Source organism: Pangasianodon hypophthalmus, chromosome 3, assembly GCF_027358585.1.
Source record: "Pangasianodon hypophthalmus isolate fPanHyp1 chromosome 3, fPanHyp1.pri, whole genome shotgun sequence".
Classification (NCBI taxonomy): Eukaryota; Metazoa; Chordata; class Actinopteri; order Siluriformes; family Pangasiidae; genus Pangasianodon; species Pangasianodon hypophthalmus.
Genome location: NC_069712.1, coordinates 5310148 through 5334356, shown reverse-complemented (window position 1 = coordinate 5334356; position 24209 = coordinate 5310148).

The window sequence follows — 24209 nt, the reverse complement described above, 5'->3', positions numbered from 1 at the left end:
AGCGAGGAGAGAAAGACAGAAAGACGTCCTCCTGCAGTTCAGGGGCGAGCAGGTGAGCAGCCGCTCCACAAAATAAGCGCCTTGACATTTTGAATATGCTTCTCTGGCCCCCGAGTGCAGCGCCAAATATTTGCATGCCTTTTGTCTCCAAAGGCGAAAGCGTGGCGGCTGTGTGAGCAGCGTTCTCCTCCTGAAGCACACGTCTAAATGGAGCTCACATCAGCGAGCCCCCCGACAGCTCTCTCATCGCACCGTGACGCTCGCCTCCTGGAGGGCCCCGGATTGAGACGAGTCCTCACACCGACTCTTTCATCCTGAGAGATTCAGGACCCACTGATTGTCTCACTGACTGTCTCACTGACTCCTTCACTACCTAACTGCCAGAGAGAGAGAGAGAGAGAGAGAGAGAAAGAGGGAGGAAAGGTGGCATGAATCCTAAAGTCCCAAAAAAGGTCATATCCTGTCTTATGACAAGAATACATTTTTACAAAACAGTGTCAATATAAAGTGTGAACTATAGTTACATATTGTATTATTTATATATATATATATATATATATATATATATATATATATATATATATATATATATAATATATACGGAAATTATGGCATGATTATATAGGAAAATAATTGACAGTGGAGTAGTGTTATGCAGGCTGACATGAAGCAGAATTAATTTTACCATCCCAAAGTTCATTACTTTCCTATGACATGTCCGGAAGTGTTTATTCCTCTTGTCAATGATTACATTTTTCTATTTATTAAAGAATGACACATACTATTTATCCATGTACCATTTCATTTAATATTGTGGAATGTCAAGAAACAAGTTCTCACTCACATTATAGCAGCTACAAGCAGTCATTCCCTCACCAGCCTCTCTTTTCACTCTCTTGAAGTAAATTTTAAAAATCCAGTTTGTCATCTTACTGAGAAACCAGAAAGTGCAAATTCCTTTGTCCTGAAGAGCTCTAAAAACTTAAAGAATACAGCTTTACCTCTGAAGTGCTGACACTGGAGACTCCTTTCAAAAATGTTACATAAATGTTTCCTCATAAAAAATTTCACCATCTCAATGATTTCATGTTATTTTGTAAAATCTGTTTATAGAAACGATAACATATTATTATGAGTGCATTAATATATAATATATATTAATATAGAAACATAATATAGAAACCTTCTGACCAATCAGAATCAAGGATTTAACAGTGTTGTTTTATAACTGAGTCATGAAATGACAGTTTTTTTGTTTGTTTTCTTTTTTTTTTTTTTTTTTTGTAATGGATTACATAATGGCTTTCATTGTCAATAAGTCAGTCTATTAATTTATACTTTACTGAGTGGGCCAAAACTTTTGCATTGAACTGGGAATTAAAAACTTAGAATGCTAATAAAGATGTTACATAAAATGTGTAACCTGATGATCAGACTTTCATTAATGTGTGTAACTAAGATCTATTACGTTAATGAAAGAGGAGACAAATATAATCAGATTAGATTACACTTTTTTACATAATCTATCAGATTACATGTTTATATGTGTAATATGTAATGAGTTCATAATTAATCTACCCATGATATGTAATAACTGGAATCTCTATATAGATCTGTAACAAATATACAGTTATACTCACAGCAGTATGAGATGCTTTACTTCTGTTAGATGATTCACCAGCTGACATTTTGAGCAATTGCCATTAAAGCTGATGTGAAGTGAATGTGTGTGAGTTCTGAATGATAAGCTGTGTATATAATACTGATTCTGATTCTGTATCTGTGAGGTGAACATCATTGTGTGCTAATGTTTATATGGTTAACATTGACACCTATTGGTCAGAAGGACATCCTACAAGTGAAAAATAATAATAATAATAATAAGCGCCGGAGACACTGAACATGATGAGAAGTGAAACCATGAACAGATGTGCTTCTAAACAAAAAATGATGCTGTTGATTATATATTTATAAATATGCAACTTTATTTGACCAGAGCATTCATGCCCTGTGGGATTATAATCTCTATATTATTAATAGTTTAAAATTATATTCTGTATTTCTCAGCTTATGTTTTTCCATCAAAGGGGTGGAGGTGCCAAATAAATAAATAAATAAATTTAAAAGTAAAATGGATCTATTAAAAAATCTAAAGTAAAAATTATTTATTTATTTTGCCTCAATTTCGATGGATTGGCATCTTTTACCAATTGCTTATATCGTCTACTGCAGCACTTAACATCATTAAGATAAGTACAAGACATATCAGTCAACACTAATTTAGACATGTATTTGCATATTCAACCTTCATAACATATGGCAATGATTAATATATACATAACAAAAATCTGGTTTTATGAAATGAAATACAATTCCTTTTATTAAAGCAGATCGTTTGTTTATTATATGTTATATCTGGGTTTGTCAGAAAAGCAACACTTCTTCTTAACTGATGTGTGTGTCTATGTGAGCTCATTGTGCTCAGGCCTCTTATATGTGAGCATGAGACTGGCTTCATTTCTGTTTCCTGATTTTATTCCCCTCTCTGTCCTTTTCACTCTTCAGACTGGACCCTAAAAAGAGACGCTAACAAGCAGGGAAGTGAACGGAGCATCTAATGAAATGTGGACCGTTTGAATTGTGGCCCAGAAATCGACTCAACAAGCGTGCTTTGTCCCCTGAACATCGCTGCTTATCTGCACCTTGCACAGAACCGCCTCCTCACAAAGGCAACACAGTAAATGAAATAATTCATTAAAAATGAAACTTTTCTCTCCTTGAACTGCATGTGTGCTGGACTTTTTGGAATTTGCCATAATGAATTCGAGATGTTCTGAAGTTTCTATCCTCGTCAGTGTTACAGTGGTGAGCCGACCTCTCTCACTCATGCCTATAATATATATCTTTATTGCCATCTATATTAATTCTACCAGAAGTTCAGGTTGGCAGAGGGGGATAATAATCACCACAAGTATTTATTATAAAATACATTTTTATTATAAAATCCAAAGCAGAACACCAAATCTCTTCAACATTTCAAACGATCACATGTTACCAGATCACATCTGGTAACACTTTAATTTAAGATTTGGTAATAATTTTAATTCGGTAATAAACTATTTATAAGCAAGTAATACACAGTTATTAGCGTGTGCTTTAAATTTTTGTGAATATACCATTAAACCCTAGAAAATAAATTTATTAAACAAATTCAATTCCAGTGCGCTGCTTTTCAAGGATTCAGGTTTTTTTTTCTCTGTTTTAACATGATCTGAGGTTAGTTTAGTTTATTTGACAAAAACAAGCAAGATTACCTCTCAGCTTCTTCATCAAGGATAACACAGTAAAGTCCCTGACTTATTTCTTTTGTAGAAAGGCAGCATCTATATAAGCTTTTTTTTTTTTTCAAGAAACCACTAACCACTACTAAAACTAAAGAACTAGAACTGATTGTACATTTAGTCTTTACAGGAGAACTATTCCTTTCACATGTTCCTGTGAATAATGTATTTAATCTAACTACATTAAGATCAGCTACACTATGTCTTGTGTTATAGATGTGCATCTCAATAACATGGCAAAAATAATTTACCAGGTAATTTGGAGCCTTATTATTAATTATTCTATGCACCATGTTTAGCCTGAGCTGTCTTAAAAGGTCTTTTATTAATACAGTAAAAATAAAAATCATTATTAAAAGAAGAAGGTTTTCAACTGATATGTAAAAATAAATACATGCTATAACATCTAAACGTTTAAACCTTAAAAGTCATACAATAACTATTCAATAATGTATTAATTAACTTGAATTTGAATTAGTAAACAACAAATAACTTGCTTTTAAGTAGCTTACAGCCAAATCTTAAATAAAGGTGTTACTGTGTATTTTATTTCAACGATGGTTTAAAACAACATCCACATGTGCTCTATACTATTGATTATAAATGATCACGTCTTACCCTGAACTTACAGTATGTATAATTCTCCCTTGAAGTTGAGCCATGCTAATTATTTAAAGCAAAATACACCTCTGACCGTGCGGTTATGCGAAAATAATCCATGCCGGAGTGGTGTGATACGTTACCACCCCGAAGTGCATTATTTTTGTATAACTGCATGGTCCGGAGTGTGTTATTCAACTTATACCACAGCAATTTGCCAATGATTATATTGTTTAATTTATTAATGAACTACACATTGTGCATTTTAATGGATTAGAGTTCAGATTTAATGTTGTGGAACATCTGAGAGACAAATTAGTTCCTGTTCTCACTTACATTATAGCAACAATAAACGATAAACAGTTGCACCCTCACCATCTCCTTCTCTCTCTTTCTCTCTCTCTCTCTCTCTCTCTCACACACACACACACACACACACACTCACACACACACTCAAAAACGCAGCTTGTCTTTTTTCTGAGAAACTGGAAAGCATGAACTCCTCCATTCTGGAGACTCTCCTGTGCTGGGAAACTTTGCAAAGCACTGTGACTGTTATAAAGCGCTTACACCAGAGACTTCTTCCAATAAATGTTGAATAAACATTTCCTAGCAAAAATAAATAAATAATAAAAAAAAATCACCACATCAATGATTATATGATTATGATTTTTATATGATTATATGTTTTCTTTTGTTAAACACCACTACATTTCTTTCATGGAAGTATTTCATACAAGTGCCTGTGACTATGCAAACAATAACGTATTAGAACGAGCGCATTCATATTAACTTATCGTCCATGTAACAACCGGAACTACTTTCAGAGCTGTGCTGCACATCTTCTGACCAATCAGATTCGAGAATTCAACCACGCTGTGGTATAAACAGTTTTACAGTCATGAAGCCAAGTTCTTAAACACTCACCCCTCTATTAAGACTGCATGCTACTACTATTATTATTCCCCAGTAGAATATAGGACCAACAGTCAGTGTTTGACATGTATTGTGAACAATCTGTTGAATTTATTTACACTGAAATGTCAAAATAGCAGTGAAGATGTGAGTCGTAGACTCTGTGTACACAGGCTGGAAAGTATCCTCTCCTCTCAAACCCCTCCCACAGCTCTCAATTATTCACTAACACAAAATTGTGTTTGTCTCATGTGGAACTTTGTCATTTCCTCTGCTAACGTGGATCCTCATGCCGCGTATCTCGCGGGCTGCCTCACTCCTCGGCCAATTTCCTTCCCACGCAGAAAAAAAAAAAGTTGTTTAGGAATCTATTTCTGCTCTGCAAAGGTGGAAGGTCCTGATTCGTCTGTATCCTAAGACTATTTGTATTACAAAAGGCAGCTATAAATTATGAATTGTGTGTGACAAGAGGCAGAGGACGAAAAGAGGAAATACATAGAAAGAAATGAATAGAAATAATAGAAAGAAATGAATCAATGAAAGTGCAGACTGACAGAATATTTTGGGTTCTGTATCTCAGAAAAGGCCAAAAAATTATTATAGATAATCAGAAGCAGTCTAAATTCTTTAACCAGTAAAAGTGCAAATAGTCAGCTAATTAAAACTCTGCTAAATGTGGAAATACAGCTTTCTTCACTCAGGTTAAAGTAGAAAACTTTAAGGTATTTACTCAAGTTTATTTTAAGTGTGAAAGTATGAGAAAGATTTCTTCAGGTTAGCATTCAGTCTTTTCAGTTTTAGCTTCCAGTCAAGCTCATCAGTGTAGAAACGACTTTCAACAATCATGCCATGTGTGTGTGTGTGTGTGTGTGTGTGTAGAGGTAAGATTTGCTAATTTGTGAACATTAACCTTCTATATTTAACTAGCATGTTTTTCTTTGCTAATGCCAGGTTAGACTAGCATAGATTCCAGTAGCTAATATAGGCAGCTAGGCAGCAATTCAAAGTCTAGCTAATGGTAAATATTGGTTAATTACAGGATATTTTACTTCTGATGAATACTTTATTAAAGTATGTAGCATTGGCTATGCATATGAACAGCAAACTTACAGAGATTGAATGATGCTTTCATGCAAAAAAGGCCTCGTTGCTTGTTTGTGGTGGTTAATTGGCAAAATTCATAACTGAGGCTGAATAGTGGGTGCCAATATTTATAGCAAGAGACTCGAGCTCAGTTAATTGTCAACATTTAGAAACATGCTGTAATTTAATTTGTGCTAATTTATCTGGATTCATTTTTCATCATGGATGAAATAAACAGTGGCTTATGGAGGTGTTTATTTTTTTTGGCAGACCTGGTTCATTATTTAACGTGTTAATTACTTATACTTATTCATTCTGATTTTGCATTAAGGCTGAAGTGTATGCTTAATGTTAACTAATAATGTTAACTAACAAATACTGTTAGTTGAGGGAACCTTCATGTAATGAATTATATTTATTTAAATTAGTTAGTATAGGTCTTTTTTTCAAGTCTTCATTATTATTCAAAGAAACATAAAATGTTGATTACTTAGTTATTTGTTACGTTAATGCAAACACTGTGTGGTAATGAGAACTGATGCAGTAAAAAAATGCTATATTTAAGAAAGTTGCTTTAAAAAAAAACTTTAAATTTAAAGTTACTTTAAATCCAATTGAGAGGGCCTGAGAGAAGATCAGAATTTCTGTACTTTTTTCCTTCTTCTTTACAAGTTTCGAATGATAAAATTCAGCCTGCCAATACCTAAAATGTACGATCGGTTGTTCCTTAAGACTAATGTGCTGAAGTGTAATTATAATTCGGTGGTGCAGACATTATTAACACTCAGAGGCAGGCTTTTTGGGCTCCTCCTAGATGGCCAGTATAAGAGGAAAATGTGATGTGAAAGATATTTCATGTGAGACTCAATGAATAAAATAATAGGGGTATAAAAGGCTCTGCAAATGACCCTCTGTGGAAAAAAAATCCTCCACATGTTTTAACCTCTCATTTTATCTGGAATACTTTAATAAGCACTTATTTAACTTTATACATTAAACATGGTCCAAGGACTTTAATGTATTTTAAATACGGCCTTAAGTTGTTCAAATAAATGACTATTTAGACAAGAGAGTGTCATGGAGGGGGAGGACACTGGCGCGGTCGCCGCCAAATGATTTGATCTCGAGATGAAATATCATCTCTCTACATCCTTATAATTTCAGTAGTAACGATTTACGGCCGTACACCACTCAGACTGTATCCTGCGCCAGGTGGAAATTCATTTATCAGCACGTCTTGTTCATTTCTGTTATTCGATCGTCGTATTGGGTTGTCGTGAGACGCTAATCTAATAGTTCTTGCAGTCATTTTATTTTTTGTGTCAAATGGGTTTGGGTTGCTCTTTAATATTCTGTCAACGGAGCACTTTGTGCACACGGTTGTTAAACAAATAACAAAATCAATAGGAAAACATCTATTCCTGAAGAAAAAGAAATATTCAAGAGACACATGAGTTGATTCGTAATGCGTTTGGTGCATTTATTGCCAATGTCAGCTTTGCTCAACACTCAGGAGGATCAATGTGTGTGCTGTAATCGGATGAAGATGCCGTTCAGTGCTGTACCTTTATTCAGCAGTTTAAGCACCACTGATTTCTCTGGCTGGGAGTGTGGAGACACATAATGGCACTTCCTGTAGGATTTTCACTTTCCATAACCTTAGAATGTTGTAAGATGTCATTTTATAGCGTGAATAAAAGTCTAAATAAATGTATTACACGTTAACTCATTACTAATTACTGAAGTGTTAGTGCTTTATTACTCATTGCTATATTACAGCCTTGTAGTTTTGTAGGTTATTGTTGTCTATTTCTTTCTTTCTTTCTTTCATTCTTTCTTTCTTTCTTTCTTTCGACCTACACTGGCTAAATAAAAACAACAAGCCAACCCTTTTTTTGGACACTGAGGTACTAGAATAGGCTACGGTATATAATCAGTAGTTATTATTAAAAAAAGCAATAGTTAGCTAGTAGTTCTGCAGGAGAAATGTAAGACTAAGTAATTATTGCTAAAGACTCAGTATTTAATAACGAATAACGAATTAATATGCATTAGACAGTAGCCTATAGCATAAATCAAGTAAGATTGTCAATATTTTGTTTGAGGCTATGTCATTATTAATGTCTTCCTGCCTCAACAAAATCTATGGTCACAAATCACTGCTAGTCAAAAAATATAATTCTTCAATGTGATGATCTGGGAAAACTGTTGTAGCGTTGCAGTTAAATATTAGTTACTCTACAGCACCAAAGTAAAAAGGTGGTAGGATTATGGTTTAACAGAATGCCATTACGGTGGAATCATGGTACAGAGTTTGCTAGCCACATTTACAATAAAGTGCCCTCGTACTTGACTTATGCATCACAGTGAAATTAGAGTAAACTATCATTAATTTCTGTAAGAGTTGTTGGCTTTATTGGCACAGCCGTATGCCAATGTTGGAAAAGTACTGGAGAAGTTGTCTTGCATGATCTTGAAAACTTGATATTTATCACCACTATATTTCTGTATATGGCCAAGAAAATATGATAACGTGATGTGACTATAGTTTTTCTAGTACTCAGTCCAACTGTGATGAAATAAAACTAATAAATAAATAAATAAAATAAAAATAAATTAAAATAAAATTCAAAGAACGGTTCTTTCCATCTGCACTGCTAATGTTGATCATCACTGACATTCAGAGAAGGTCCTCTTATAAGATAAGATAAGATAAGATAAGATAAGATAAACTTTATTGATCCCACAGTGGGGAAATTCACTTATCACAGCATACCACAATGATTACAATAATTTGCTAATGATTACAATAATTTGCCGATGATTACAAATTTTATTTTATTAACAAAGGACCTCACACTTTTTAACAGTTTATAATTCGATTAAATGTTGTTGAATGTCTGTTAGACAAGTTAGTTCCAGTTATCTTTTATGTAATAACAACAGCTAGCATCTCCTTTTCTGAATTTAATGAGACAGACAGAATAGTTTGTCACCTAGAAACCTAGTTTTGCTTTGCAAAGCACCATGACTGTTAGAAAGCTCTGTTTTCGTCTATCATTTATAATCATGTTAACATCATGAACATCGCATATTAAGAATTTCTTCCTGCTCTTTAGGGTAGATTGTGGGCAGACAATTTGAAGATTTTCCAGCTAAAAGGGGTGTTTGTCATTCCTCATTGACCCTGTAATGAGTAACTCCACATCACATCACATACCGTAAAAGTGAGCATTGTTCAATCAGGTTCAATCTCTATTAATCAAAAAAACAACCATGCTATACATACATATATATATATATATATATATATATATATATATATATATATATATATATATATATATATATATATATATGAAGTCAAATTATTTTAATTTTTTACATTCATGTCAAGTAACATACTCCATCTTTATCTCTTCCTGTCTTGCAGCAGCTTCAGTACAAATCTAAAGAAAAGAGCTTTGGCAACAGAAGGTCAAAGTGATTTGATGAAAAGGAATGAAAGCCCTCCATAATCGTATTCCACTATATTTAAGACAGCATCTTGGGATTTTTTTTTAGGCAGCTGGCAACCCTCGTCCCTAATGTTTATCAATTATTACTTATCTTGGAGGATTCAATACCCAGTAATCTCAGATAGTTCTGAAGTTTTCTGGGTTTTTTTTTTTTTTTTTTTTCCGGCACTCCACAAAATCTTCACAGCCCAACAGAGTCTACAGGGCTTCATTCCATCACACTTCTAGCTGCTCTATCACAACTGGAGTTATCAAGTGCCAGTCCCAAATCACTCATATGAGACATGTGAAGAGCCAAAGTTGAGATTTCTGTACATATATGTGTCTATAAATCATAAATGCGCGATTAGGGATGGGATTGTGCCAAAACGGTTTGTGTACATCCTTTAAAGTCTCAGTTTATTATCCAGTTACACACTAAAAAGCATATTATTCAGTAAGTACAGTAAAGCTAATAGTTTTCGAGAGTGAGGAATATAAATCTGGACATCCTGAAATATCCTGGGAGTTTTGTTAAATATAGTTAGGACTGTAGACTGAAATCCAAACCTAACTTCTATATTTAGACAGGGAAAGTTACACATATTCAGAGTCAGGTTACGCACCTGCTTAAGAACTGCTTCAGAGGTTGCCAGAATTTTCTTAAAAAGACGCATCCAAGATGGGTTTTTCAACAGTATCCAGACCACCACCTTTAAACACAAGCACTCACAGTTAACCCTGAAAAAAGTCGTGGATATAAAAAGGAAACTGAAGCAGGAAATAGCATTTTTCCCTTGCTGTTATTTGTAATACAATGCAACACAAAAGCAGGAGTCAATATATTACTGCATTGTTTTGTTCCTCACTGCAAATTCAGTTTAACTGTATGGCTTCCACACTCATTATAATAAAATAGCACTTGATGCAGCACGTTTTTTTTTTTTTTTTTTTTTTTTAATGATTATTTACAATTTAATATGGATACCAAATCAAGGGTAAATTAATACCAATGTTTTGGTTAAAATCTAGGGGTTTGGAGTGTATTTAGTTGTGCAAGCTGAGAATGCAAATGGTATACCATATATGAGTGGCAAACCCGTGTCTATCTATCTCACAATCTATCAATAAAATTTGAATAGATAAACACTTTTGCACCATAGTGCAGTTCCAACTTAATACTACAATTTCACAAAGAGCTAAAATCTCAAAAAAAAATTTTCAATAATAATAAAACCGCTTTGGACTGTTCATAGTAGATTGTCATCGTTTCTCATTCTCTGTCTTTTTATTGATGACACTCTTCCAAAATTTTAATCCCAGGAAATGTGACCTCACAGCTATTCTTTGCAGAATTAAAGTTCATACAAGGAACCACGTCTTAATGATTTTAAAATGAACCTAATTGTCATTTATTTACACAAGCACACATCCTTTTTTTTTTGCCAAATATAGATCCGTTTTCTTTTTCAATTAAGCAGACAAATGTTATTTACATAAGTACACGGTGTCATTTATAATTCAGTTTAATTAAAGCATTTCTTTGTGCTTCACCATTGACCACCTGTTGGGACGCCACACTAAATATTTAACACGGTTCTCTCCGTAGTTTTTTTTTTCTTCCTTTATGTCTCTTTGATGTTTTGTTTCACACTGTTTTTTTTTTTTTTTTTACGAAATCTCAGTGGAGTAGCCGAGGAATGTTCTCACTCTTCTCTTTCAAGCCCGAAACTTTGCGTTTTAACAGTTGTCTGGAGATGCTTTTTTTCCTTTTCCATATGAAATATCTTCCTTAATAAAAGTGGAAGTGAGGGGATAGAGGGAGTGAGGGGAAGAGCGGTAAATCTGCGCTAACCACACAGAGGCCCAGGTCTCTGGGAGACTGATTAGCATCCCGCCTCGGTAGTGCGCTCCTCGATAATTAGGGGATGTTCAGCTCTGCGGCCTTGATGCCTTCTCCCAGGGCAGGCAGCAATTACTGAAGCCTTCGCCTTTCCCGCCGCTTTCTGAACCTCCTCGCTGGTGGAGAGCTTTCTGTACGAAAGGTCTGCTAATTTCCTGCAATCATGCTGTAAGGATGGAAACAGAGAAGACGTGGGTGCCAGGATTGTCTAGCCAGAGGGCATTACTTATCTATCAGGCTAGTGCCGTAGTGTGAGTGTAGTTGTAAATGTGAAGATGTCGGTCAGTTTCGCATGCCATGCGCACAGTGTGTGCATGTGTGCATGTGTGTGTGTGTGTGTGTGTGTGTGTAAGATCAATGGCATAGGCTGAGTGGACTGCTGAAGAAAAGACAGCTTGATATGGAAAGACATTGACCAGAGATAAATTACAGCTCATGGGGGCATCATTAGAGAGCAACAACTCACCCTCTGTCTTACACACTGTATGGGTTTCGCACTGAGTTGTAGAGTATAGATATGTGTAAGGAATAAAACACTTCAGGTCGTGCTGTTATAGGAAAATAATCAGTGATGCAGCTGTTACCAGCCAGACAGGATGTCCAGAAGTGTTTATTTCCTCTTATACTACAGCAATTTGCCAAAGATGTTAATGCTTCTTATATTAAAGAATGACACATTGTACTTTTATCCAGTTGTAGTTACATTTAATGTTGTGAAACATCAATGAAACAAGATTTTCTTTTTTCTTGTCTTTGTACCTTGTTGTGTTACTGAGAAACCATAAAGTGTAAACAGCTGTGCACGGAAACCTGGGTATGTTGTATGTTGTTATAGAAAATTTATTAACACCTTCTGACCAATCGAGAATTCAGCAGCACTGTGGTATAAAATACATTAAACAGCTGAAATGTCAGTTATCTGTCTGGAATATTGTGTCCATGCAGATGGATTCGTTGGTAGTTGAGCCAGTTCTGTGTTGGTGTGAGCTTGAGATGTAGATTTTTCTGGCCTTGGTCTTGAAAGAATGAAAACTGGCAACCCGAGAAGACTAGTGACTTTTTTCCAGATCGTCAGATCTTCATTCATTTCAGTGACCTTAACTGTAAGAAATATGTTACAGATGTGAAACATGAAGCAAGAGCTGGATCTCCTTATTATCACAAGAAAAAGCCAAAATCCAAAAATGCTCCTAGTTCCGTATCAGCAGACACGTCAAGGAATGCTGAATAATCTTAAAACAGGGCCATTTCACACTAAATAGTAATATGACACAAATTAAGATCTAATCTGAGATAATAACACTGTGTATAATTAACATTCAACAATTAAAGCAGTAATTATTCATCACAGCACATTCCCCATGGGGATGAAACACAAAGCCATTTTTAGCTCATTACTGGCATCCCTCCAGCACTTACACTGATGATGCTGAGAGTCCTGTGCTTTTAATTCAATTACATCATAACTTGGCGTATAACGTGTCTCTGGTATAGGTGATTGTTGTACTCAAAGTCGAACCATATGGTCTGCATAGTTCTCTCTCTCAAACGGAATCCTAAGTTTGTGGTTTAGAAATTTCTCTTTTATTTTAGGGACAATTTCATATCAATACCCAACACACGGTTAGAAAAAAAATCCATCTAGCACCTTTAATCTGGGGGAATCCAAAAAAAAAAAAAGAGTTTCCTTTCAGAAATGGCTTAAACCAGAACCTTGTTTTCAAAAGCTAGAGCTGTAACTTCCCAAGAACCTTTGAGGAGCCAGTGTTTTCCATGAGTTCGTAGATTAACCTATCAATACCTCCTTTGCCTTTTCTGAAAGGAAATCATTCATCTTTCCTGTGACTTTTAAAAACTGCTCTGTACTGATAGCCAAGGACAGTAAGAAAACTCTTATATGAAGCTGAGACAAGCTGGAAGGTTTATGCCGTTTATGCAGTTTGCACAACTTACACCATTTTTTGTCTGTTTGTTTTATGCCGGTAAAGATGGATAACTTAAGTGACAAAATACCTCTTTGGAGTGTTAGTAACATCACTGAGCACACAGAGGTCGATCATACAGCAGGGAACACCACTTTACATGCAGAAATGCAACCCTTATATTGTGCAGGTTCAATTGTAATAAATAAATAAATAAACAGTTTCTACATGTAGTGCTACATTTAACATGAAACAGCAGCAGACAACAGTGCAAACAGTTAGATTGTATTATATACAATATTATAGAATATACTATACACAACACTATACAATACACTGTACACAACATTATGCAATACGCTATACACAACGCTATACAATAGACTGTACACAACACTATACAATAGACTATACACAACACTATACAATAGACTATACACAACACTATGCAACACGCTATACGGAACGCTGTACAACAGGCTATATGCAACGCTATACAACAGGCTATACGCAACACTATACAACAGGTTATCCGCAACACTATACAACAGGCTATACTCAACACTATACAACAGGCTATAAGCAACACTATACAATAGGCTTTACGCAACACTATACAATAGGCTATACGCAACACTATACAACAGGCTATATGCAACACTATACAACAGGCTATAAGCAACACTATACAATAGGCTATACGCAACACTATACAATAGGCTATACGCAACACTATACAACAGGCTATACGCAACTCTATAAAACAGGCTATACGCAACACTATACAATAGACTATACGCAACTCTATACAATAGACTATACACAACACTATACAATAGACTATACACAACACTATGCAACACGCTATACGGAACGCTGTACAACAGGCTATATGCAACACTATACAACAGGCTATAAGCAACACTATACAACAGGCTATACGCAATACTATACAATAGGCTATACGCAACAGTATACAACAGGCTATACGCAACACTATACAACAGGCTATACGCAACTCTATAAAACAGGCTATACGCAACACTATACAATAGGCTATACGTGACTCTATACAATAGGCTATACGCAACACTATACAACAGGCTATACACAACACTATACAACAGGCTATACGTAACACTATACAATAGACTATACGCAACACTATACAATAGGCTATACATGACTCTATACAACAGGCTATACGCAACACAACACAATACAATAGACTATACACAACACTATACAACAGGCTATATGCAACACTACACAATAGGCTATACGCAACACTATACAATAGGCTATACGCAACTCTATAAAACAGGCTATACGCAACACTATACAATAGACTATACGCAACACAAATACAATAGGCTATACGTGACTCTATACAATAGGCTATATGTGACTCTATACAACAGGCTATCCGCAACACTATACAATACAATAGACTATACACAACACTATACAACAGGCTATACGCAACACTACACAATAGGCTATACGCAACACTATACAATAGACTATATGCAACACTATACAATAGGCTATACGCAACTCTATAAAACAGGCTATACGCAACACTATACAACAGGCTATATGCAACACTACACAATAGGCTATACGCAACACTATACAATAGACTATACGCAACACTATACAACAGGCTATACGCAACACTATACAATAGACTATACGCAACACTATACAATAGGCTATACGTGACTCTATACAATAGGCTATACGTGACTCTATACAACAGGCTATACACAACACTATACAATAGACTATACGCAACACTATACAACAGGCTATACACAACACTATACAACAGGCTATACACAACATTATACAACAGGCTATACACAACACTATACAACAGGTTATGCACAACACTATACAACAGGCTATACGCAACACTATACAATAGACTATACGTGACTCTATACAACAGGCTATACACAACGCTATACAATAGACTATACACAACGCTAGACAATAGGCTTTACACAACACTATGCAACACGCTGTACAGAACGCTGTACAACAGGCTATACGCAACACTTTACAATAGGCAATACGCAACACTATACAATAGGCTACACGCAACACTATACAACAGGCTATACGCAACACTATACAACAGGCTATACGCAACACTATACAACAGGCTATACGCAACAGTATACAATAGGCTATACGCAACACTATACAACAGGCTATACGCAACACTATACAATAGACTATACACAACACTATACAACAGGCTATACGCAACAGTATACAATAGGCTATACGCAACACTATACAACAGGCTATCAACAACACTATACAACAGGCTATCCGCAACACTATACAACAGGCTATAAGCAACACTATACAACAGGCTATATGCAACACTATACAACAGGCTATGCACATCACTATACAACAGGCTATCCGCAACACTATACAATAGACTATACGTGACTCTATACAACAGGCTATACGCAACACTATACAATAGGCTATACACAACGCTATACAATAGACTATACACAACACTATACAATAGGCTATACGCAACACTATGCAACACGCTGTACAGAACGCTGTACAATAGGCTATACGCAACACTTTACAATAGGCAATACGCAACACTATACAATAGGCTATACGCAACACTATACAACAGGCTATCCGCAACACTATACAACAGGCTATCCGCAACACTATACAACAGGCTATACGCAACAGTATACAATAGGCTATACGCAACACTATACAACAGGCTATACACAACACTATACAATAGACTATACGCAAAACTATACAACAGGCTATACGCAACACTATACAATAGGCTATACACAACACTGTACAACAGGCTATACGCAACACTATACAACAGGCTATCCGCAACACTATACAACAGGCTATACGCAACAGTATACAATAGGCTATACGCAACACTATACAACAGGCTATACACAACACTATACAATAGACTATACGCAAAACTATACAACAGGCTATACGCAACACTATACAATAGGCTATACACAACACTATACAACAGGCTATACGCAACACTATACAACAGGCTATCCGCAACACTATACAACAGGCTAAACGCAACATTATACAACAGGCTATACACAACACTATACAACAGGCTATATGCAACACTATACAATAGGCTATACACAACACTATACAACAGGCTATACGCAACACTATACAACAGGCTATACGCAACACTATACAATAGGCTATACACAACACTATACAACAGGCTATACGCAACACTGTACAATAAACTATACAGCCATTAAACAAAGGACAGTAGAGTCTAGATGGTAGACAGTGGAAAATTACCATTCTACATGTATTATTCCCTCATTATCATCAAACACGCAGTGCAAAAAACGAGTTTTGAAGTTTATCCATTTCAGGTACACTATACCATTCTCACCAGAGCTTTCTTTCTTTCTTTCTTTCTTTCTTTTGTTCTTTCTTTCTTTCTGTTTCACACTGTTATTCTATGTTACTTTCTTTTGGTCTCTATGATCAACTACACCACTGAAATTCGATCGTGGCAACAGCCTTTGGACTCTGATAACCTGTCTGTTTTTTTTAATCATTAATTTTCATGTTTCGGCGGAAACACCCTGGAGAGGGTTTCAAGGGTTTGGTTGGAAATGTGATTTCAGTGTGAACATTATAGGCAAAATGCAGATTTACTCTAAACAGGGTCAGAGTCAATGACACACACACGTGTAGAGACTGAAGCTGTGAAGGTGTGTGCTTTCCATCCACCCGGACCGCTACGTTACTGAACCGACACACCAGTCACACGCCAAACTGTGATATTGCTTTTGAGTTTAACTGTATCACAAAAAGCTTCCGTCATTTACTTGCTTATTTTCATTTGAACTCCTGTGTTACACTGTTCTACTTCATTTGTCTTGGAGGATTGATGAGCAGATTGAACGTTATCACTCATTTCACCATCAGTCACTCAGGCGAGGGTTTTACATGCAGTACCTAGAGAAGTATCATAAAGCACAAATGGCTTTGTCCTTAATCTTATTCAGTTTCATCATTACACTGTTTGGATTGAAGAATTTATAAACCTACAATACTTTAAACCATTAACAATATATTTTAAGTATGTTATAGACACATGTAACAATTTAATTTATTTCATTATTTTATCTGTTGTTGATGAACATGAAATTTCAAAGCCATAAATTATCTGAATCCTTCTTGTTGTTGCTGCTGTTTTTTAATAATATCAGTAAATCCTCCATATTTTAGGTAATGCTGGAGTTTATTATTTATAAAATGTGTATTAATTAGACAAATAATTCTTCATCAACGCACACACACACACACCAGAACAGTATCTAGAAAATCCCCACCTTATCTTGTATGACTGTAAATAATTTACTTCAATGTATATTCTTAAATCTGTTGGAATTAGAGCATAGTTTTGAACAGGGCTCTCTCACCCTCAAATAAATATTTTTTTAAATAATAAAACAGACCAGAAATAGCCTTATTTGTCATAAACAGCTGCCTTTTCCTCAGTTTTCTTCCAGACATTTGAGAAAGACCTATTCATAAAACACAAGCTCTGGGTTCTTGTCTACATGCCCACTGTCTCCTAACATTTCTTGTTCCATGCTCCTCTCTGGAGTGTTGAAAACAGAAAAAAAAAGATCTGAACCTTTTCCTTTTTCCTTTTCCAGCCTCAAATTTACATCTTTTGCTCATTTCTGGGCGTCGGCCCCCGCCAGGAGGATTGTAATGAAGGAGAGTGCGAGTGCTCAGCGGAGACACGGCGGGACCTGGAGACAGGAGCGCGAGAGAGAACGCAGACCGAGCCACGGCACAATCAGCCACTTTAAAAGTGAATGTTTAAGTAGCCTGGTAGATAGGGCTTTGATTCGGCCTCTGATCAAGGCCGAGACGTCTCATTCAGAGAATAATGATTTTTTTTCTCCCTCTCTCTCCTCTGCTTAATTTCAGTGTTTCCTTCACATCTATGGGCTTACAGGTAGCGCAAAGCCCAGTGGTATTGTCTTGCCGGAGCTGTGCAGGAGAGCAGACCCTTTATTCTGCCAGATTAGTGCTGAGAGATGAACGGTGGGGAAGAAAAGAAAAGAAAGAGAGAGAGAGAAGGAATTGCAAATGTGAGAGGAAGTGAGTGATTAGACACAGGACACGCTGTCAGAGAGAACGGCCGAAATCTCAGGCTGCAAGTTCATAATAAAAAAAAATGCACACACTGTTTTTCTTACTGGTCTTCATACAGGACAAATCAATCAATACTGCAACAGTAGCGTTAGTATAGAGTTTAAATGACGCCGTATATGTTGTATCTGCAAAATATTCTTGGTCAAGCTTCCCAAAAGCATCGCAGCATAAAGATCATCTTTAAATGGTAGAGTGAGCATCACATTGAACACACTCTCTCTCTCTCTCTCTCCCGGTTAAGCTGAACTTTGCAATGATTTTGGAAAACTCAAATATCAAATATTATCAAATTCATAATATGACATCAGGATGTGGATCAGCTAAAAGGTTAGTCTATTATAATCATAATTATTCACAACAATGTCTCTTAAATAATATGCTCTTCTTTTACCATTTACAGGAAGGTACCTGATCTCAGCTAAATATTAACCTTTAGTTAGTTTTATTTAAAAACAATTAAAAATAATAATAATAAATTGGTTCATTTTAAATAAAGTTTTGTCCTGACCTTCTTAGACCTGATTTGAAGAATATAGTATACTGCATTTGGCAGTGTCATGTGTGAGGAAGTGTGTTACGTTACGGGGAGCCGTACGGGAAATATTTAATAGAGAGAATCCAAAATCTTTTCGGCGTATATGAAAGAGATTAGAGGCAGTTATAAAGGGAAAGAGTGGATTCTCAAGTTATTAGAGGATATCTATATCACATACTACATATATCAATGCAAACTGATTTAATTTTTATTATTTTTTCACTCGTAACACATTTCTTCATATCCTAACATACATATCCTCACATCCACTACTTGACCATTTTTATTACTTTCATAATGAAGGAACATCTGTGAAACATAACCACACTAAATGTCTTTTTTTTCTCATATAGGATTTTGTTTAGGCTTCTTCATTTTATTCTAACAATATGCCAACATTTATGCATTCCACTATATGTATATATATTTTTAGCGATGGCTGTGATATTCTTTATTAAGAAAACATTTTTAACAACAGTTTATTCATTCATTTTCAGGAAGCACTTCTTCCTGGTCACAGTGACGGTGGATCTGGAGTCTTTCCCGGGAATACTGGAAGTGAGACGGGAATACAGACTGGATGGGACACCAGAGTACAAACACTTAATTCCAGTGTTAATTATTTTGTTAATATTACTTGCATTGTGTTCACGATGAAGGCTGCAGTTTGCTAATGTTAAATAATGTTAACTAAGAGAAGTTGAATGCAAAGTCACACCGTGTTCGATTAAAATAATTCAATTTAAATGATTCAAATTACTGGTGCTTTTTTGACATAGAGAACAAAATATAACAAATAACATCCAGAAATGCACTGTTTGTAAGTTTAACACATTACACAATCCAAACATTCACATATACCTCATTTGTAGCACCTTGAAACACTGATGAATATCAATGTCCTATCACAAGCACACTATTTACTGTACATTAATGTATCATGGGTTCATTAGTCTGCTCTGTAGGTCACGTTCCACATGAACATGATTAGACCACGCCCACATTTCCACTATGCTATTCATATGAGCTAAGTACTTTTACAGAAGGAAAAGCTCCTAAAATAAACCAAATGTTTCCTCTTCATGGCTTTTGATGTCATGTGCTAACATGGAAGTGTTTTTTTTTTTTTTAAATCATATTATAATGTCATATATACATACACATATATATATATATATATATATATATATATATATATATATGTATATATATATATATATATATAAAATTATTACACGTTATAGCTGTCTTTATTATGCATGAAGTGTTAACTGTTAAATGTCGCATTATAAGTAGTGTTCATAATACAATATATTACCAAATATCAAAGAAACCGAGTTCAGCTTTGCATAGCATAAATCATCCTGCAAAACTTAACAAAAAATATTTCATATAAAACTCCATTTGTGTTTGAGGCTGGTAAAATGGAACAGCACTGATTTAAAAATGTTTTGTAGAAAATATGCCTCACTTTATATATACTTTATTATACTTATTATATGATCATCTACACTCAGAAAAGTGTGTGTGTGTGTATATATATATATATATATATATATATATATATATGCTTTTCTGAGTGTAGATGATTGACACATATCATATAATAAGTATAATACCTTATAAATATAAATATATATAATCTTTTTTTAATTTTAAAAATACATGAATACATGAAACAAAATGGTGTTGAATTGGTGATATAATGCATACTACTGCTAACGCTTCGTGTTAAAAATTTACAAGTGCATTATAATCTGTAATGACTTTTTCATAAAGAATTGTAACTCTATAAATGTTCCTCATGTTATTTCATTGCAGTCGAATTATTTCCCGATTGTTCTAGATTATTCAGGTCTAAATGTATGTTATGAAAAACATTAAATTACACATGACGTGGGCTACACTCAAATAAACACTTATTTATTATATCAATCTTATGCAAATAGTGTAGAGCAGATGTGGGCGTGGTAAGATGACTTTTTTTTTTTTAATGAAGGGCAATTGAGATAATATTTGAAATGTTGATATCAGCTCATTGTATATACGTTTGCAAATAATTTTTTTTTTTTTTTTCTGGGTTGTCGTTGAGATTAACCTCTCCACACTTCACGTGTAATAAAGTTTCACAGCTCATCACTGGGTTTTAGGTCAAAGAGAACTTTTCCAAAACTTTTCCTTGTAGTCGGAGAAACAAAACCTCACAGACTTTGTGTGCTGAAGTTGAACCGGCAGACCTGTGCAGTTTTGCTGTAAGCTATTACTCTTTTATGCGCCGCTCTTTGGCTGTGGAAAGGTGCCTCGCCAATTATTTTGAGATGGATGCAGGATGCAGAATGACTAGAAGCATCAGGTTCTCCTCTCATTTTTTTTTTCTTCCAGCAGACCATGCCTAAGGTAAGGGCAGAATGGCCAGAGGCTACAGGAGCTCTCGAGGGACACGCCAGGCCCATGAACTGCGAAACTGACATCTCTCATCTGTTACGTCTGCTAACCAGACCTTTAAGAACCTTGACAGAGTGTACTCTGTGCCTTTTTTACACCACCTGCTATTTTTCACTCAGTGTGGAGACTGTGGAATTTCTACCACAACTACTGACCTTATAGAAACACGAAATATGTTCACATACAGACTAATGAGCCAATAATAATCAGACTGGAATGTAAATGAAATAAAATAGAGCATTTCACCACAGTGCTGTTGAATTCTCAAATCTAATTGGTGATGATTAATTTTTTATAACAGCAGCTCTAATTCCAATAGTTCCAGCTGTAAGGCAAGTCACAGATTTATATTAACACACTTATTGTTGTTAGCAGGTTATCGTTTCTATAGCAAAAACTCATTCACTCCTTGTATAGCAGACATATAATCTAATGATAATAATAAATGGATTTAAAAATGATGCGGTTTTGGTAGCAGGTTGTTTATTTAACATTTAAGGAAGGAGTCTCCAGTGTCAGCGCTTTGAACGGTAAGTTTTGCTTTGCGCTTTTCTCTGTAACATGACAAACTGCGTTTTTTTGTCTAATTAACTACATGAGAGAGAAAAAAGAGAGGCTGGTGAGGGAACAGCTGCTGTAACATAAGTGATAACAGGAAGTAACTTGTTTCATGGATGTTCCACAACATTATTCATAGCTATAAATGGATAAAACGTGTAATTTTATTATTAAATTAAAAATTGTAATCGTTGGCAAATTGCTGTGGTATACACTTCAGGACGTGCTGTTATAGGAAGGTAACAGTATCACCGCATCACACAGCCCTGAAGTTGATTATTTAGCTATACCCACACATCCCATTGTGTTTTATTCCTTTTAATTAATAAACCAGCAGATCAGTGTAGATTAAAAAAGTTTTCTTAATCATAAAGTCATGATGGCTATAATCATATCAGGTAGTCTATAAATTCACAAACATCACCCTTGTGTAATCTGCTCTCTAATACAAATACTATATCCAATGTTGTATGGAGATTATATCCAGTGTTGTATGGAGATGAAATTGATTGTACTTCCTTTACTATGTGTGGTAGTGATGAAAAAGAGATGTATGTGTGTGTGTGTGTGTGTGTGTGTGTTGTTAGGTCTTTGCTTGTATACTAGTGGCTGTGGGAGCGAGCGTCGTAAAGCCTGAGGTTGCTGTGGTGGCAGTTCCCCTGACGACTGTGCTCTGAACCCATCACGCCTTGCAGGAAGCCTGCAGGAATTTTCCTTCAATCACAGGCAAACCCTGTCACCTTCACTTACTGCCACACACTCACACACACACACGACTGCTTCAACCTGTGGATCTGAATGCGCACACACACATATGCTTCACTCACTGTTAAAGTGAGGTTAGAAGGACCAAACCCATGTACATACAAGTAATTTAATTTTACTTCTATTAATTTGATTAATTTACTTTCACCTCCATTTATACTTCATTTAAAACATACAATATACAGTATGTTGTTAAACATTAGTTTTTTTTGTTTATGTGGCATATATACAGCGATCAGCCATAACATTAAAACCACTGACAGGTGAAGTGAATAACATTGATTATCTCATTACAGTGGCACTTGCAAGTGAACAATTAGTTCTCAAAGTTGATGTGTTGGAAACAGGAAAATTGGGCAAGCATAAGGATCCGAGCGACTTTGACAAGGGCCAAATTATGATGGCTAGACGACTGAGTCAGAGCATCTCCAAAATGGCAGGTCTTGTGTGGTGTTCTTGGTTTGCAGTGGTTAGTACCTACCAAAAGTGGTTCAAGGAGGGGCAACTGGTGAACTAGTGACAAGGTCATCAGCACCCAAGGCTCACTGATGCATGTGTGGAGCGAAGGCTAGCCCGTCTGGTCCGATCCCACAGAACAGCTACTGTAGCACAAATTGCTGAAAAAGTTAAGGCTGGCTACAACAGAAAGGTGTCAGAACACACAGTGCATCATGCAACACACAGCTTGCTGCATATGGGGCTGCGTAGCTGCAGACTAGTCAGAGTGCCCCCGCTGATCCCTGTCCACCGCTGAAAACTCATACAATGGGACCGTGAGCATCAGAACTGGAGCAAAGAGAAATGGAAGATGGTGGCCCGGTCTGATGAATCACATTTTCTTTTACATCATGTGGATGGCCAGGTGCATTTGTGTCGCTTACCTGGGGAAGAAATGGCACCAGAATGCACTATGGGAAGAAGGCAAGCTGGCGGAGGCAGTGTGATGGGTCTTGGCATTCATGTGGCTGTTACTTTGACACGTACCACCTACCTAAACATTGTTGCAGGCCAAGCACACCCCTTCATGGCAACGGTATTCCCTAATGGCAGTGGCCTCTTTCAGAAGGATAATGCGCCCTGCAGCACTGCAAAAATTGTTCAGGAATGGTTTGAGGAACATGACATAGAGTTCAAGGTGTTGACTTGGCCTCCAAATTCCAAATTCTCAATCCGATCCAACATCTGTGGGATGTGCTGGACAAACAAGTCCAATCCATGGAGGCCCCACATTGCAACTTACAGGACTTAAGGATCTACTGCTAATGCCTTGGTGCCATATACCACAGAACTCCTTCATAGGTCTTGTGGGGTCAATGCCTCAATGGGTCAGAGCTGTTTTGGCAGCAGAAGGGGACCTACACAGTATTAGGCAGGTGGTTTTAATGTTATGGTTGATCGGTGTAT